At 42.0% G+C, this 15,415-nt stretch overlaps 1 protein-coding gene across 3 annotated transcripts in view; it reads right to left on the bottom strand.

Annotated features, from left to right (window-relative positions):
* Positions 1–14,276, bottom strand: part of CYSLTR2 (cysteinyl leukotriene receptor 2) — a 46,091-nt gene extending 31,815 nt beyond the window's left edge. Inside the window, exons 1-2 of one of the 3 annotated variants that reach the window (XM_077158219.1) lie at positions 13,340–14,276; positions 9,926–10,005 (exon numbers count right to left, since the gene is read on the bottom strand). The gene's annotated coding sequence lies outside the window, so the exon portion shown is untranslated. Of the gene's footprint in view, positions 1–9,925; positions 10,212–13,339 lie in introns of those variants that run through there. The other 2 variants (XM_077158220.1, XM_077158218.1) reach the window with 2 other exon arrangements.
* Positions 14,277–15,415: the final 1,139 nt, after the last annotated feature.

The raw sequence follows: 15,415 nt of genomic DNA on the forward strand, positions 1-15,415 counted from the left end.
CCTTTTACACCTAAACTCTGTGGATGGTTGGGCTCGTTCCACTTCCTAATCCTCACAATATGGCTGTCCTGCTCCATCTCTACCCCTCAACCAGACCCTCCTCTGAATCTTCCTCAGATAAGGTCATTTGTTTCTCCTCTGCAGTCTATCCTGCTGGTCATTACTCAAGCTTCCTTCTCCCCAGTCTGTAGAATTCGATTTTCATATCTTTGAAATCTCCACTCCTCCTTTGACTTCCGTGGACCAGAAGCTTCATGATTTACTGTTACCTGACTGTCCAGCCTTTTTGAAGCCACTGTCACTTCTTCTTTGCCCCATTGTGGACACCCACAGGAGCCCAGCTGTGGTGCCCGGCTCACTCTCTTTGTTCTTCCACAAAGGACTCACCCACCATGGGGACTTCACCCCACCCTCTGCCTTTGACTCCCAAACATGCTGTTTTACATCTCAAATTTATTTTTCATTTTTTAATTTGCAAAGGAGCTCTTCTCAGTTATCTCGTTTGTTCTTCCTAGCTATCTTCTGAGATAGGCTGAGTTGCTATTACTATCCCAATACTACAAATTTATAATGCTGAGACCAGGAGAATTTCAGTGGCTTTTCCTGAATTCTAACCTGAGTGACATTTAAAGTTTCCTACAGCAGGGTAGCCTACCTCAAACCCCACCTGAGGGGTTTATCCTCCTCCTCAAACTGATCTCACTCAGCCAGTGACCACTACTGGGATGTTTTCTTTCGTTTTTCTCTTTCTTTTAATACCTCACATCCAATCAGTTGATTGAGTCCTGCCCATGGTTTCTCTACGATGTGTCTTGAAAGCCAGCCTTACTCACTAGGTACAAAGTCACCATCCTAATTTCAGCCTTCATCAGCCAATGCCCAGAAAACTGTAAGCAACTCTTGATCATTACACCATTGCTACATTAAACCAATGAAGACACCATGTTTTTATCTCACCATGAACTGACAATTGCCTAGCAAATGAAAATTCCTCAACTAGAAATATAAGACTTTCCATCAGTCAGTCCCAATCCTACCTCTATTCCAATATCTGAGAGTCCTTGCCTAACAGACGAGATGACAGATAATGCAAAGAGCACCGGGCCCTGTGTTCCAATCTGCCACATACTGGGGGAGCTTAGATGGACGCATCACTTAGCTTCACTGGGAAAACTTGTCTGTGAAATGGGGACAATTGTGCCCAATTCCCAGCATCTGAAGAGGGTTCTTAGAGGAGCAATTGTAATAATGGATGTAATAGCACTTTGAAAACTGTGAAGCTGTCATTACTGTTTCCATTTTCCTGCTCAAACCTGAATTCACACTTCTTCATTCACGTTTCTGTGCTTTTCAGGTAGTTCCCTTTTGTCTCTGTCCTACCCCTCTTTCCTTTCTCTCCTCCTCCCCAAGAAACTCATCTCTTGCCAAGCAGAGTCATGTTTTTCTTCAACACCCACCAATACTTCTGTGTATTGCCTTTACCCTCTTATTGTGCACAAGGTACCCGATAGCATTTGTGAATAAACGACTGTAGCCGGAGACTAGTTCTTTGTGTGTCTTGCTAAATACAGCTTAGGCAGAAAACTGCATTGGCCTCTTCGAACTGTCAGATTTGCAGGAGGAAGGGTCAGTCTTTTACTGATTTTATATCCCTCGTTATGCTGAGCACATGCTTGAAGGAAACTGGGAAACTCTCAAACATTAAACAAATGAGTTACTTTTGCAAGCGCTTAAAATTTTTGTATTAGGCTCTTAACATTTTTGTGGTAGATTCAGGACCCAGAGATTTGATGGACCCAGTGAATTCATAGCCTCTTTGGGATTCTCCTTCTCCTCTGCTCTTACATCTCAGTACAGGTTTGAAAGCTGTGGATTTGAAATGTACCACAGCATGAGGTTTCTGCTCTAACAGCCCACCCTGTAATTCACAACTCTTCCCACAGCAATGTTTCTCATTTTATCTAATAATGTTAGAGCATAACTAGGATTTTAGCTCCCAGAACTACTGCATACTATGAAATGTCAAAAAGGTCCTACTTTGTTGTTGCTAAAAAGCATGTTAAGAGGAGGGAGTTGGTATGGTAATAGAGCCAAATCTCATTGGCAATGGGATTTTGGGCTAGTGACTGACCTTCTCTGAACCTCCTCTGTTTCCTCATCTGTGAATGGCATAATGGATGTGAAGTACCCAACATGGCTGTGTATTCAATGATGATGATGATTAAGCCCAAATCTGGGACTTACAGAAATGACTAAGGAGCTCAAAGGGATCTCAGGGCATTAGTAAAAACATAAAAGCAAGGGCTGAGAGATTATTTCAGTCTAAGGAAGGGTGCCAGGTGGGACAGTGCTTCCCTCTGCTGCAGGAGAACAATGTTCTAGCAGCAGCCGAGAACACAATCTCTGGATTTAAATCCTGGCTCTTTCATTTACTGGCTCCATGGTCTGGGGCAGATGACTTTCTCTCCCTGGGCCTCAGTTCCTTTTCAGTAAAAATGGGGATAATGATAATAACAGTCCTTACTTCTTAGGGTTGTTGTAAGGATTAAAAGAGAATATAGGAATGACACTTAGCTCAGGCCCTGAAACATGAAAAGCACCAGAGAAGCTCCATGGAAGTGTTAACTGTCATTACTGAAAAGGCTCAAAGCAGCCTGAAGTTGTGCAGAAAAGCGTGACATTTTGGAGTGGAATTTTCTACACTTTCACCTCATGAAACCCCAGAGGCTAAAGTGCTGAATTGATACGGCCCTCAAATAGGTAAGTCATATTTACCTTGGGTTTTTAAAATGCAAGGCTGCCAGCTCAGAGCTTAAGTAGTAACAGGCCTCATCAGTCATGTTAGAGATACAAAGCTTTGTAGACCTTTCCAGACCCCCAGGAATAGTCTCATACTTTCGGAGAATTTCAAAGGGTTAAAGTGAATTAAGTTCTTGGAGATCAAACCAGAAATACAGATTAAAAGAACAGTAATAACAATATCTTTTGAATGAGGAACTGTTGGTCTCCACTGTTCCCAGAATAAGTGGGGGTGTGTTGAAGCATCCTTTTCCATGGAGTCAGCACCTCAAAGTGCTGCTCCAATCGTTCCTCTAACCTGTCTCCCAAAGTACCCCAAAGTGCAATCACCTCCCAGTCTACCAGGCTTGCCCCTTTGCCTTCTGAATGGCATTTTCTTCCCCCATGCTAATAACCATGTGGTCAGCACCACTGCTCATTGGTGGAAGCAGGTGCTTGCAAATCTGCTCTAAACCAGTTAAATTAAATAAGCATTTATGCTCTGAAAGTCCCCCTGAGGAGGAACTCCTCCAGCTCACTTTCTCTGTTTTGCAGAAATTCTCTTGAACAGCTCTGGGGCATGGAGTTCTGAGACAAATGGTAATTGACCCTGCAGGGTGACTTAAGTTTCCTCTTTGGGCTAGTAGGGAGTTTTAGTGTCTTATTTTTTCCTCCCCTTTCAAATTCTATTGTTTGGATATTTAGAAGTTGCAGAGCCTATAGGACCCTCTCCTCCCAGATCCTAAGCCAAACTGTGCTCAGTAGACAGGAAATTCCATGTCTTGCTCATCAGAGGATTTCTAAGTATTCCTGGAGAAGCTCAAAGTCCCTGAGCAACTGGGAAGGAGAAGATCTTGGGGCAAGGATGGCTTTAAAATGCAATTGTCACAGCAGGCGAAAATCCCTGTGACCACAAATGCTCAGAGCAATTTCTTCCCTGGAATTGCCTTATCTAATTGACTTCTTTCATAAGCAAATTTTCTAACCCCCTTTTGCTGTTTCTAAGCAAATTTTCCAACCACCCTTTGCCATCTCTCAGGTCTCTTAATCCACCAGGATGGGTCAATAAAAAAGGGGACAGTTTGCTGGCCTCTCTGATCTACCTTCTGCCTAAGATCCAGAATGCTCAGAGACACTTCAGAAACCCCAAAATAGCTTCTGAAATTCATTCTTTTGGTTTCCTATTTTAGTTCTAAAGGCCAGGCATGCTGTATGATATTACATTTCCACGTAGAACATTTTCTTGAACTCAGTCATTGGATGCCACCTTTTCAGTCCTTTTCCCAAGCTACTCATCCACATGTGTCCTTCAGGCCTTCCTCTCCTTCCAGAATTTTCTCTGACTCCTGTGAACTCATGCAAACACCCAGATTGTTGCCTGGACTCTTCCTAAAGCTTCTGTGCCTTCTTGAAACTTTGTTTACCTTCAGTCTGGGGATGAGGGATTGGACATGCAGGACACACCAGCCTTGACTTTCTTCCACTGAAAGGAGAACTTTGCTCAGACCACAGAATGCGTCATGACATCTACCACAACAAATGTACACGGGTAGACAGAGGAAGAGGCACCCTAAGAAGATGTGTATGGCCACAACTGCCACCATGACAAAGATTAGCAGGGGACAAGAATGATATGTTGGAAAGTGTTCATGTGGCCAAAGTGTCAGATTCTTCTAGTATCTGCATTGGACAGATGGTTCAGCAATGGTTGTCTTTTTTATCCCTTGTTGACAAGTGTTTTCCCTCTGCTCACTTGCTTGGAGAGTTTGTATCTGCTCCACAGAAGTTCTTAAGAACTTGTTAAGAAATTCTTTTGAAGAATTTTCCTGGGTAGAAATGTGCCTATGGGAGCATATTTGGGGGAGAACTACCCCATTATCTCTGAATCCTTCCTCCCATCTCCATCCTTGCTAAAGCCCTCCTTTTTGGGGCAAAGGAATTGTTTACAAAAATATTTTGCTAAACATCATATATGTTTCCTGGAATGGTATAGAGGCACTATGACATGATGGAAATCTCTGGAGTAAGTCCCAACTGGATCCAAGTCTTAGCTCTCCCCACTTGTCTACTGTGTGACCATCAGCAAATAATCAACCTCTCTGGGCTATTGAGTAGGGCACAGGTGAGAGTACTGAGTCCAGCTACGCTATCCTGGGCACATCGCATCATTCAATGCATTCCCATTCCAGTTGCCACCCTGTCTGTCACCAAGGGAAGAAAAGTTTCAGAGGCAGATGAGGAGCGAGGGTTTCAAAATGTCCAGAAAACCGAAAAACAGAGTTGCCCAGGTTGGTGCCCTGTATGCCGCTGGCAATATAAGGCCAGTGGGTATGGGTAGCCTAAACAGGAGAGACACAGGGAGGGTGCTGTGGGTGGAAGCATGTCCCCCTTAGTACCTCAGAATATGAATTTATTTGTAAATATGGTCTTTTCAGACATAATTATACATAGGTAGGGTAGACCTTTTATCCAGTATGATTTGTTTCCTTACAACAGGGGGAGAAGAGACACAAACAGACATGGGAGAAAAACTGTGTAAAGTCGGAGACACACAGGAAAGAAGACCATGCAAAGATGGAGGCAAAGACTAGAGTTATGTTGACACAAGCCAAGGAATACTTGGGACCATCAGCAATGAGAAGAGGCAAGGAAGGATGCTCTCCTAGAGGCTTTGGAGGAAGCAGTCCCCTTGCTTGATATCAGACTTCTGACCTTCAGAACTGTGAGACAATGAATTTCCATTATTTTAAGCCAACAATCTGTGGTAATTTTTACGGCAGCCCTTGACAACTGATGCTATGTCTTCTCTGTGGCAAGACTGACCTCATGACCTGGTGGTATCCACACAAGGGTCATCTCGAGATGCCTGCCCCCTCCCATCCTAGTTCAAGTTGTTGTTTCTCACCTGGCAGGAAATGAGCCTCCTGAATGGCCTCTGCCTCCACTTCTGTCCTCATCCATTCTCCATGTGGTGGCCAGAGTGACCTTTCCAAAATGTGTATCTAACCACAGCACTCTTTTATTATCTCAGAATCAAGTCCAAACTCCATGCTCCTCACAACATGGGCTTGTATGTAGCTCCTTCTCTCCCTTATTTCCCTCAGAATGACCCATTCCACCCCCTAGAACTTATTCCAATGGCTCTCTCTTGCCTATTCATTCTGAGCCTTGACTCATCACCTGGCTATCTCTTACCCAGGATTCTCTCTATAGACATCACTTCTTCCAGAACAAAAAGGCTTCTGACCCATCTAGGTGCTCCTACCCCCTGGGGTCCTGTCACTCCCTACCCTCTGGACTATTCTCCATTGAAGGCAAGTATGAGGTCTGACTGGTCTACCACCATAACCCCAACCCTACACAGCTCCAGGCATGGAAACATAGTCAAACACATGGCCGGTGAATGAGTAAATGAAGCTGTCATATAATGTGCTCATTTTATGTCTCACATTAAATATCTTCTGGGGAAAATTTTCCAGTGGTCTTTGGCAACAAAACGACATTAACACACTGTCAATGGCATAGAGGGGGAGTCAGCAGACAGGAAAGGGATCCAAATGGCACTCTACTTTAAACATTGTAAGAAGTGACACTATTTATATCTCTTAATGTTACAAATTGACTTTCATTTCTGTCCTAGAGGTGCAAAAGAAGTAAAATACTATCTCTACAGTCTCATGGGAGGAGATTTTTTTATGATAAAAGAAATTCCTGTTTTTATAATGTACCATAGAGATAATAGTGGTAGACTGGATTCTAGTAAATTCTCTCAAATTAATTCATCTTTAAACTTGCAGAGTAAGCTTCTCCTCCCATCCCCTCCCATCCGTTTCCTCTCCCCTCCCTTTCCTTTCCCCTCCCTTCCCTTTCCTACCATCCTTTCCCTCTTAAAATCATTGCTCAGACCCCTATAACTGACCCCTCAGTTAATAATCAGAACTTATCACAGGAGTGAGACAATATTGCCACCACCCAGCCAGTCTTATGCCATCAATATAATAGGAAAGGTTTTCCTTTAAACATTGTCGAAGATTCCACCATCTTCTTGATGGCTCAATTGATTTAAAGAGGTGATAGGTTCAATAGAAGTAAATGCAAGCTGTAACGCAAATCCACATTCATGGATGAATTAATCGATTTACACGTTTCCATTTATTCTTAATGAAGTCCAAGTACTTTTGGACCAGTAAAAGGAATGAGACCTGGACATAAGTAACTCCAGTACAAAGAAGGAAGACAGTGATTGGTGCCCTGAGAAAATCAGAGAGAGTACTGTTGGATTTCTGACATGGATTTCATAAGGCGCTATTGCAAAGCTGAGTAACCCTGGCAAAATGTTGGCTTTTCAATGCATTATCCAGCTTAGCTGCAGCTTTAACCAAAGCTCACTGGATAATTGCACAGCCCTTCATTAGGCTTTTACCTTCCAGACTTAGCCTTCAGGGACAAGCACACCTCAGATGTTTGGTGTGCAAGACAAAATAGAAAAGCAAAAATACTCCCTGAGTCTGGAATACATGCAAGATACTAAAAAAGGCTCAAGGCAGTCCTGACACAGAGCGATGGGTACATTACAAACATATGTATAAAGCTTTCTACTAAAATGGGCATTGCTTAAACAATGGGGGTCCCTCTTATGGTCCCAGGTCTTCGGGAAGGCAAGATGGTAGTGTGTGTGGAAGCACATGCTTTTGCGTCAGAGAGGATCTGGATTCAAGTCTCAACTCTTTCTCTTGGTCTTATTTCTTCATCTCTTGGGGCTTCAAAATGTTCATCTGCCAAAGGAAGATACTAAAACCGCTGCTGGTAGGATTGGAGTGAGAATGGATGAAGACGATGGATGTGAAGTGATTGACTCGAGCGCATGACAAGTGCTCAGCAAACGCCAGCTAACATAGCAGTAGGATTTGTGACAATAATGTTTGAAACACACAGAGAATTAAATAGGAGGCTTCTTTGTGGAAAGTGAAAGGAGTTGACACAATTTATTCTGGAGAAGAGCTCACCATAAAGACAAGAAGAATTCTATTTCATTCGTTTTACATTCTTATTACACAAGTAGGGCATGTTCATGATTAAAAAATGAGGTAAAATACAAATATATAAATGCGATAGAAAATGAGAAATAAGAATATAACAATTTAAATGACAAGTTTTACTACCGATCGGATACAGCTAAATTGTTGTGTATATGCTTCAATTTTTCTGCAAATATACATAAATATTTTTAACAAAAATGGGTGCATGTAATGCTGTTTTTAACCCTGCTTTCTTCTATCACTGCGCTATGATCATCTTCCGATGCCAATTAACAAACATCAATATCATTATTTAAATGGCTAAAGATGGCATAGGCTTGACAAAATTTGTTTAATCTATTTCTTGTAATAACCATGGTTAAAATTCATTTCATTATTCAGCGAAGAGGTCAAGTGCCCTGGACCCGTTCTGGTTCCACCTTGGGAAAAAGCCTAACATTTCAGGGCCTCACCTTTCCCACTTTTAAAACAAGAATTAAATCCTCCAGCTCTCAAGGCTATTATATGGATCAAATGAACCGCTATAGTCAATGTGTTTTGTAAACAGTAAAGTACTACATAAAATGTTTAAGTTCATCAAGGAAAGTGCTAAGCAGGTGTTCTCCTCCACTGAGTTGGAACAAGAAGAAATTTGATTAACATGCTCTTGATCAAATTAGTTTGAACCAAAAGAAGTACATCCATGCTGTAGGCTGGAATGCAGTACAGCCGCAGCCTACAGAAGGGTGAGAAAGATGAAAACAATTTTTGATTGAAATGTTTCAACCATTAGTCTTTCTTGTTTTAAGTGCCTCTGGTCTGTTCTCAGTTCCTCATCGGAGAACCAAGAACCCAGCTTTTGTATAAACTCTGCTTTCCTTATAGTGACATAGGGTAGAGAGAAAGTGAATGCCATGTCGCTGATGCTCCTGGAAAGCCAGGGAAAGCCACCTCCTGCCTCTAACTACAATCCTATAGCTCTTTAAATTGATCACAGGGATCTTCAAATGCTCCTTGTGTGATCCTTGCAGAAGATGGGCTTAGTTTTGATATATTTAGAACATTCTGGAAAGTCAACCTCTCTAACATCTAGCCACCAAAGCCTTGGAAACAACAACATCTCCTGAAAGCACTAGTAAATTAAAACTCCCAAGCAGATTCTCACCTCAAGAGCTTTTGTGGTTGAGATGGATGAGAGAAATTTCTAGAGTTTAACATTTCCCAGAAATTTCTCTTGGCATTTACATAAGTAGGGATTGAAAGAGAGGTTTGGATGAGTTGCCTGAAATTTTACCTCCTTTCAGGTATGTGTCAGAAACAGGAAATATTTCAAATGATTTGGGTCACCTGTTATGCGCTGGCTGTCCATTAGTTTCTGGAAAACACAAAGCTAAACTAAATGCCGGACTCATCCCCCAAAATTTAATTTTAATTATTCTGGGGGTAATTTTTTAACCTCTTTAGAATAAAGTAATTCTGGCTGAATGTGTAGGCAGAGTTGAGGTCCCAAAGGGGTAATAAGCATATTTTAAGCACCGGCTCTCACACACTCTTTCATTTTCGTGGTGCCTCTGAGAAAAACCACTGATATCTACATTCTTGAACTGAACATCCTCTCCCCATAAAACAAGATCCCAAATGGAAAAAAAATATGTATATCTTATATACAGTTTATGAAAAATAAGGAAGAGTCTATGTGATGAAAAACAGCTAAGTGGTTGGGCAAAGTGTAGTAAATCTCAATGCACGATTAAGCAGCAATTTTAAATTACGTTTATGAAAACTTCATAGCAATATGGAAGATACTTATGCTGTAATGGACAAAAACATACACATATGTACATATTGTCTGAACCCAAGTATAAAAGTCAAACTGATATTATACACACAAACACAAAAAAAATGGAAAGAAATATCCAACAATATCAATTGAAGTTTTCTCTGTTTATTATTCTTTTTTACTTTTTTGTACTTCCCAATATTTTTAAATTACCATGTACATGCTAAGAAAAAATAAATTTACAGTAGAACAAAGTGAACTTTAGTCTTCAAAAATTGCTCTTCTAACTATGACAAGCAAGGCACATTACTCAACAATAAATTACCAAGACAAAGATAAACATGCTCACCTGAGGGTTTCTTCTTTTAGCTGCCTTGTTTCTGTCTCCTCTATCTCTCCTGCCTCCTCTCCTCCAAGTAATCCAGCTTGCTTATTTAAAAGAAAAGGGAAACAACAAACTATATTTTATCAGCAGTGTCAGCCAATAGCATGAAAATAAGGAACTTTGGTCAGCACAGCATCTGTTCTTGGCAGGATGTAGTGCTGGTTTCCTTCTTGAGGAAGTCTGAGACTATCTCCAAAACCTGGATTATCCCCCACCGCTCTGACTATTGTTTTTATAGGTGCCTTACACAAAAGATCGATGGGTTCTGGATGTGCTAGAATGGGGTTTTAAAAGTGGCATCTAATTCTCATAAGTGGTTTCTATTTCCATAACAAAATAACATCAATGCCACCTTATATGGATAGAACTTTTGAGTTCTCAGAACACTTCTACCATCCACTTGCTTTTCAACTTTTGAACTAGCACACAGTGGAAAATACTGTCAAAAGCCATCAATGACGACTTCACTGCTCATTTGAAAGCTCTTTTCTGGGTACCATGAAATGTGTACACATAAACAATAGGAATTTATTAATTTACAGCTTTGATGCTAAAAGAAAGTTCATCATCTTTGGTAAAAGAAAGGCATCATCACGGAGATGCTTTCTCCCTGAAGACTATGGCATTCTGGGGCTGATGGCCCCTGATATTTGGCTCCTTTATCGCATGGCTAGGTACATAGTGGCATCTCCTCCTCTCTCCTTTCTCTTCAGAGTTCCATTATGTAGCTTCTTGCTTCTTGTGGCTTTCTTTCTGTCTGAATTTCATTCTCTTATAAAGGACTCCAGTAACAGGATTAAGACCCATCCTGATAGAGGTGGGTCACACCTTAACTGAAGGAACCTCATCAAAAGGTCCTACTTACAATAGGTTCACACCCACAGAAATGGATTCAGTGTAAGAACATATGTTTCTGGGATACATATAGCTTCAAACTACCACAGTGGTCATCTTCTTTCATTTCTTCACTGCACGGTTAACCGTGACCACTTTCTTGAAACTTTCTCTTCCTTATTTCCCTGACTTGCATCATCCTTCTTCTGCCCTTCATATTGCTTCTCTCTGCCTCTCTTTCCAAAACCCCATCTTCTACCCCTTTAATGCATTTAATGCCCTTCTACACACAGGACAGGTGAACATTGTTAGGCGAGGAAAAATTGTGTCTGTTACTGTTTTCTATTTAGAGACTAAGTATAGTTTAAGGTGATGTGTGTGGCTGCCAAGCTGACAATGGGTGGACTGTCATGGTCAGGTTCGTGTGTCAACTTGGCCAGTTGGTGGTGCCCAGTCATCTGGTTGGGCAAGCGCTGGCCTGTCTGTTGCTGTGATGACATTTCATGGACTTAAATCAAAAGCATGTTGGCTGCATCCACAGCCGATTGCAGATGCTGTGGGAATGTCTCCTGCAATGAGTGATACTTAATCTAATCACTGGAAGGCTTTTAAGGAGAATGCAGAAGAGGCAATCATTCTTTCTGCTTCAGCCAGCCAGCCTCTCCTGAGAGTTCGCTGAGGAACTTCATTGGAGCTGCCAGCTCACAGCCCACCCTACAGATCTTTTTTTACATTCCCTGCAGTTGTGTGAGACACTTTTATAAATCTTATAGATATCTCCTGCTGATTCTGTTTCTCTAGAGAACCCTAGCTAATACAATCCCTAACTACTCTTTCTCCCACTAGCCACATGCCATCAAACAAATCTCTTTTGTTCTACCTGCAAATGGTAGAACCAATCTCCATTCAAACTCTTTTCATTTTTGGAACAGAATACTGCAGTAACATCCCAACTGTCTTTCTGTTTCCACCCTGGCTGCTCTACTGTCAAGTTTTAATGAAAAAAATCAGATTATGTGGCTCCTCTGCTCAAATCCCTACAGTGACTTCCCATCATTCTCAGAATAAGAAGCCTTATCATGGTCTACAAAGACTCAGTTGGTCTCCTCCTATGTATACAACTCATCTATCACTCCTGCTAGCCAGGCAAGCTTCTTTCTGCTACACTGGGCCCCTCTGCTGAGATGCCCTTTTGCATTTATTTCCTCACTTCATTCAGGTCTCCGCTTAAATGTTGCCACCTCAGAGGGAACTTCCCTGACCTCCCTTCCTAAAAGAGCTTACACAGACAGACACACACACACGCACGCACGCACGCATGCACATGCACACATGCACTCTACCCCCCTACTTTGCTTTACTTTGCTATATAGTGCTCATCACTATCACTGCTTCACATAATATGATATATTTCTCTGCAAATTATTGGACTCCATGCAATATATTTGGCTAGAATTCTCAGACTTCTTAGAGTTCTGGCTGGACCATACCACATCCGAAACGCTGACTTCAGCCCCTGGCAAAGCCCGCAGACTGCGCCTATTTTCTTCCAACCCCTGGCTCCTTTAGGCACTATGAACTACCTCATACTTAGGCACATGGACATTTCAACCCTTACATGCAGAACGCCACCCCTGTAAATAGAACCTTTGGCTACCCCTAGAATTCGGAGCTATCCAAATCCTAGGCTCTGACACCTAAGGGAGAGGCCACACAGCCCTTGAGAACGCTTGATGTGGGAAGACTCAGGTATCCAGAGCACAGTATAGGAAGGGACGTTGGGGGGAAGGGGACACCCCTCTTAGCCCCAGACTCCCAAACCTCTGGCAGTGGGTCAGGACTGCAGGAAGCCCAGCAAAGTGTTTCTCTAAAAAATGGGCCACGCATGTGGCTCCTCATGCCCAAATCTGAGAGATGGTCTGCATGTATGGCCTGGTCACATTTCATATTAGTTGCCATTTTGCTTTCTTCCTATGCCCCAGCCAAACTGAACTATTTGCTTATTTCTGAAAATAAAAGTCACTATTTTAGGGCCTGGGAGGAACACTGAATAGTAAACAGTAAGTTTATTTGTGTAGGAAAGAAATAAGCAAATGCTTCCTCAAAAATAAAACAGGAAGTTTATGTATGCATGTATGTATTTATTTATTTTGCTTTGTTTGTTTGAAATTTGTTTCCTGAGACTGGAATAATCCTTAAAAATTATCTAGTTCCAGTTCCTTCATGATGCATAGTCAAGGGGACACAGCTAGTTAATGTCTCATTAGGCCTAGAACCAGGGTAGTGTCTGGAAAATCTCGCCAACAACCCATAACACCTGACCATCCTGCCCCTTCGCCTAACTTTTTGTCCTCTATGGGCCCAAAGGTTACAGACCCAGTGACTCTGCCAACACCCTCATCTGAGGTCTCCTCCAACCCTGGAAATCTCTGATGCTCGCAACTTGTCCCATTCCTCACCCTGGCCTGTTGCCAAGAGCCATACCTGTAGCTCCCACAAGTGCCAACAACTTTGAAATTTGGGGTAAATAAAAAGTAGATCTACCTTGCAAGCTCTGGTCCACTGCTGCTGTGAGGATGAAGAAGACAGCTCTTGGAACCATTCCATGCATGCCCCATAGCTTCCTGACAATGACCACAGCAAAGGCGGTGCTGTGATCCCATCTTCACATTACAGAGCAGGAAGTGAGGGGAATAGTTCTCCAGTGCTGCTTCTTCATGGAGCTGTGGAGATGAGGCTGGGGGCAAGGCTGCTGCTCTGAGGTTCTAATAGTTGATTAACCCAATTGAAAATCCATACTGTATGCATATGACCTTACCAATCTCATCTTTGGACAAAAGAGCTTGAAAGAAATTTCATTTCACAATAAGTCGCAGGAGGCTTTCATTCCTCTCCAATTCCCAAAGACTAATGTCCGTTTCATTAAAATAAACAAAATGAAAAAAATATTCAACTCCACATCCCCATAACTAACTCTCGCACATCAGGTTGTCCAGAAGAACATGACATTAGTTTCAAGAGTGTTAAAAGGATGCTGAGGAAAAAATCTCTTTATTTTTCTACTTCTAAATCTGTGAACATTGGGGAAAGGAAAAATCGCTTTAAGACTTTCTTTTATTTCCAGAACAGTCCATAGGAAATAACTTCACTGAAATGTAGCCATTAGAAGCATTTTCTTTGTACAACTGAGACATTATATAAAGCAATGAAATCTCATCAGATTTGCCAGGATGGAAGGAAAATGTTATGGCTTTTGAGGAGATAGGCAAAGAGTCAACGATGTTAAAAAGAAGATAATCCTGAGGGAGCACAGAAATGAATCAACAATTTATCTAATTTGACTTGGAAGTATCACACGGGAAAAAGTCCACAGAATTAGAGTTCCAGAGAAATGCAGCATACAGAAGGGAATCTGATGGACCAGGTTACTTTCAGATCTGTAATTCCTCATTGCTCCCTTCTGATTTCTTCCAGTGCCTCAATGGTGCTGTCATGAGTCCTGTCCATTGTGACCTCAAGGCTGCCCTTCAGTCTGGGCAGGTGAGGGGCGTCTTCACTCCTGACTCGGTGTCACCTACTCAAGGTGGCAGGTGGCCAGGGAAGAAAACTGAATAGAGACTCAAGAGAATCAGGTCCAGCCTCAGCCATGGCTGGTTGTGTGGCCTTGGAAGCAATTTGATGCCTTGGGGACACTTCCATGAGCTTCCTGTATGTTAAGTGTCAAAAGACTCTGGGGAAAGAGAAGGGAAGATGATTTAAAGATAAGACCAGTCCCTAAGATCAAGGGGTAAACTTAGTCTCTTTGTATAAGAATCATAGTGCCATCCCCAAAGACAACATTTTAGTGTTTTCTCTTCTTGACATTTTTCTATGCCATTGTTGGCTCATTTGTTACTTCCTTTTTCTGACATAAGTTTCCATCCTGTGCTTTTCCCATTTACACTGTAACACAAACATTTTCCCATATCGGCATAAATATTTAATGATTGAACTATATTCCATCAGGAGATGCACCGTAGTTGGGGGAGTAAACTACTTTGATGTTATTATTATTTTTTTTAATCTCTTGATGCACGATGCTTTTCCCAAATTTAGAATGATATATTGCTATGGATGGCTCTAGGTTAGTTTCAATAATAGAATGTATGAAAGGAGTTTATATAAATGAAGTTTAACACAGCTGGTGAAGGAGAGACTCGTGAGAAAAATGGCAAATGAGCTACAAAAATTAATCCTAAAGAGTGTTCTATTTTACTGGTGTAAGTCTGAGTTTGAGACCAGAATTTTAAGCTCTAAAGGATGTGGTCCCAGAGAGCAACCTCCTTTAAGGCCATACCCCAAGGGCAGGCTCAGAGCCATAGCATCCTGGGATCCCCAGGAGAGCCCACCAGGCTTTTTGTCCCAGAAGCCATGGGTAAGCAGAATCCATCCCCTCTCCAACCTCCCTGTGCATGCACTCAGGTATTTAAACAGTAGTAGCAACAACAGAGGGAAGTGATGGCCCCAGCAGGGCTGCTGCCCCTCCTCCTTTCCAATCTGTAGACACAAAGAATGACTCAGCTTGAGCACCAAACCTCAGGAACATGTAGAAAGAGAGATGTGGGGGAGGTGGGGGACAGG

Source organism: Tamandua tetradactyla, chromosome 4 (genome assembly GCF_023851605.1).
Source record: "Tamandua tetradactyla isolate mTamTet1 chromosome 4, mTamTet1.pri, whole genome shotgun sequence".
In the NCBI taxonomy this organism is placed as follows: domain Eukaryota; kingdom Metazoa; phylum Chordata; class Mammalia; order Pilosa; family Myrmecophagidae; genus Tamandua; species Tamandua tetradactyla.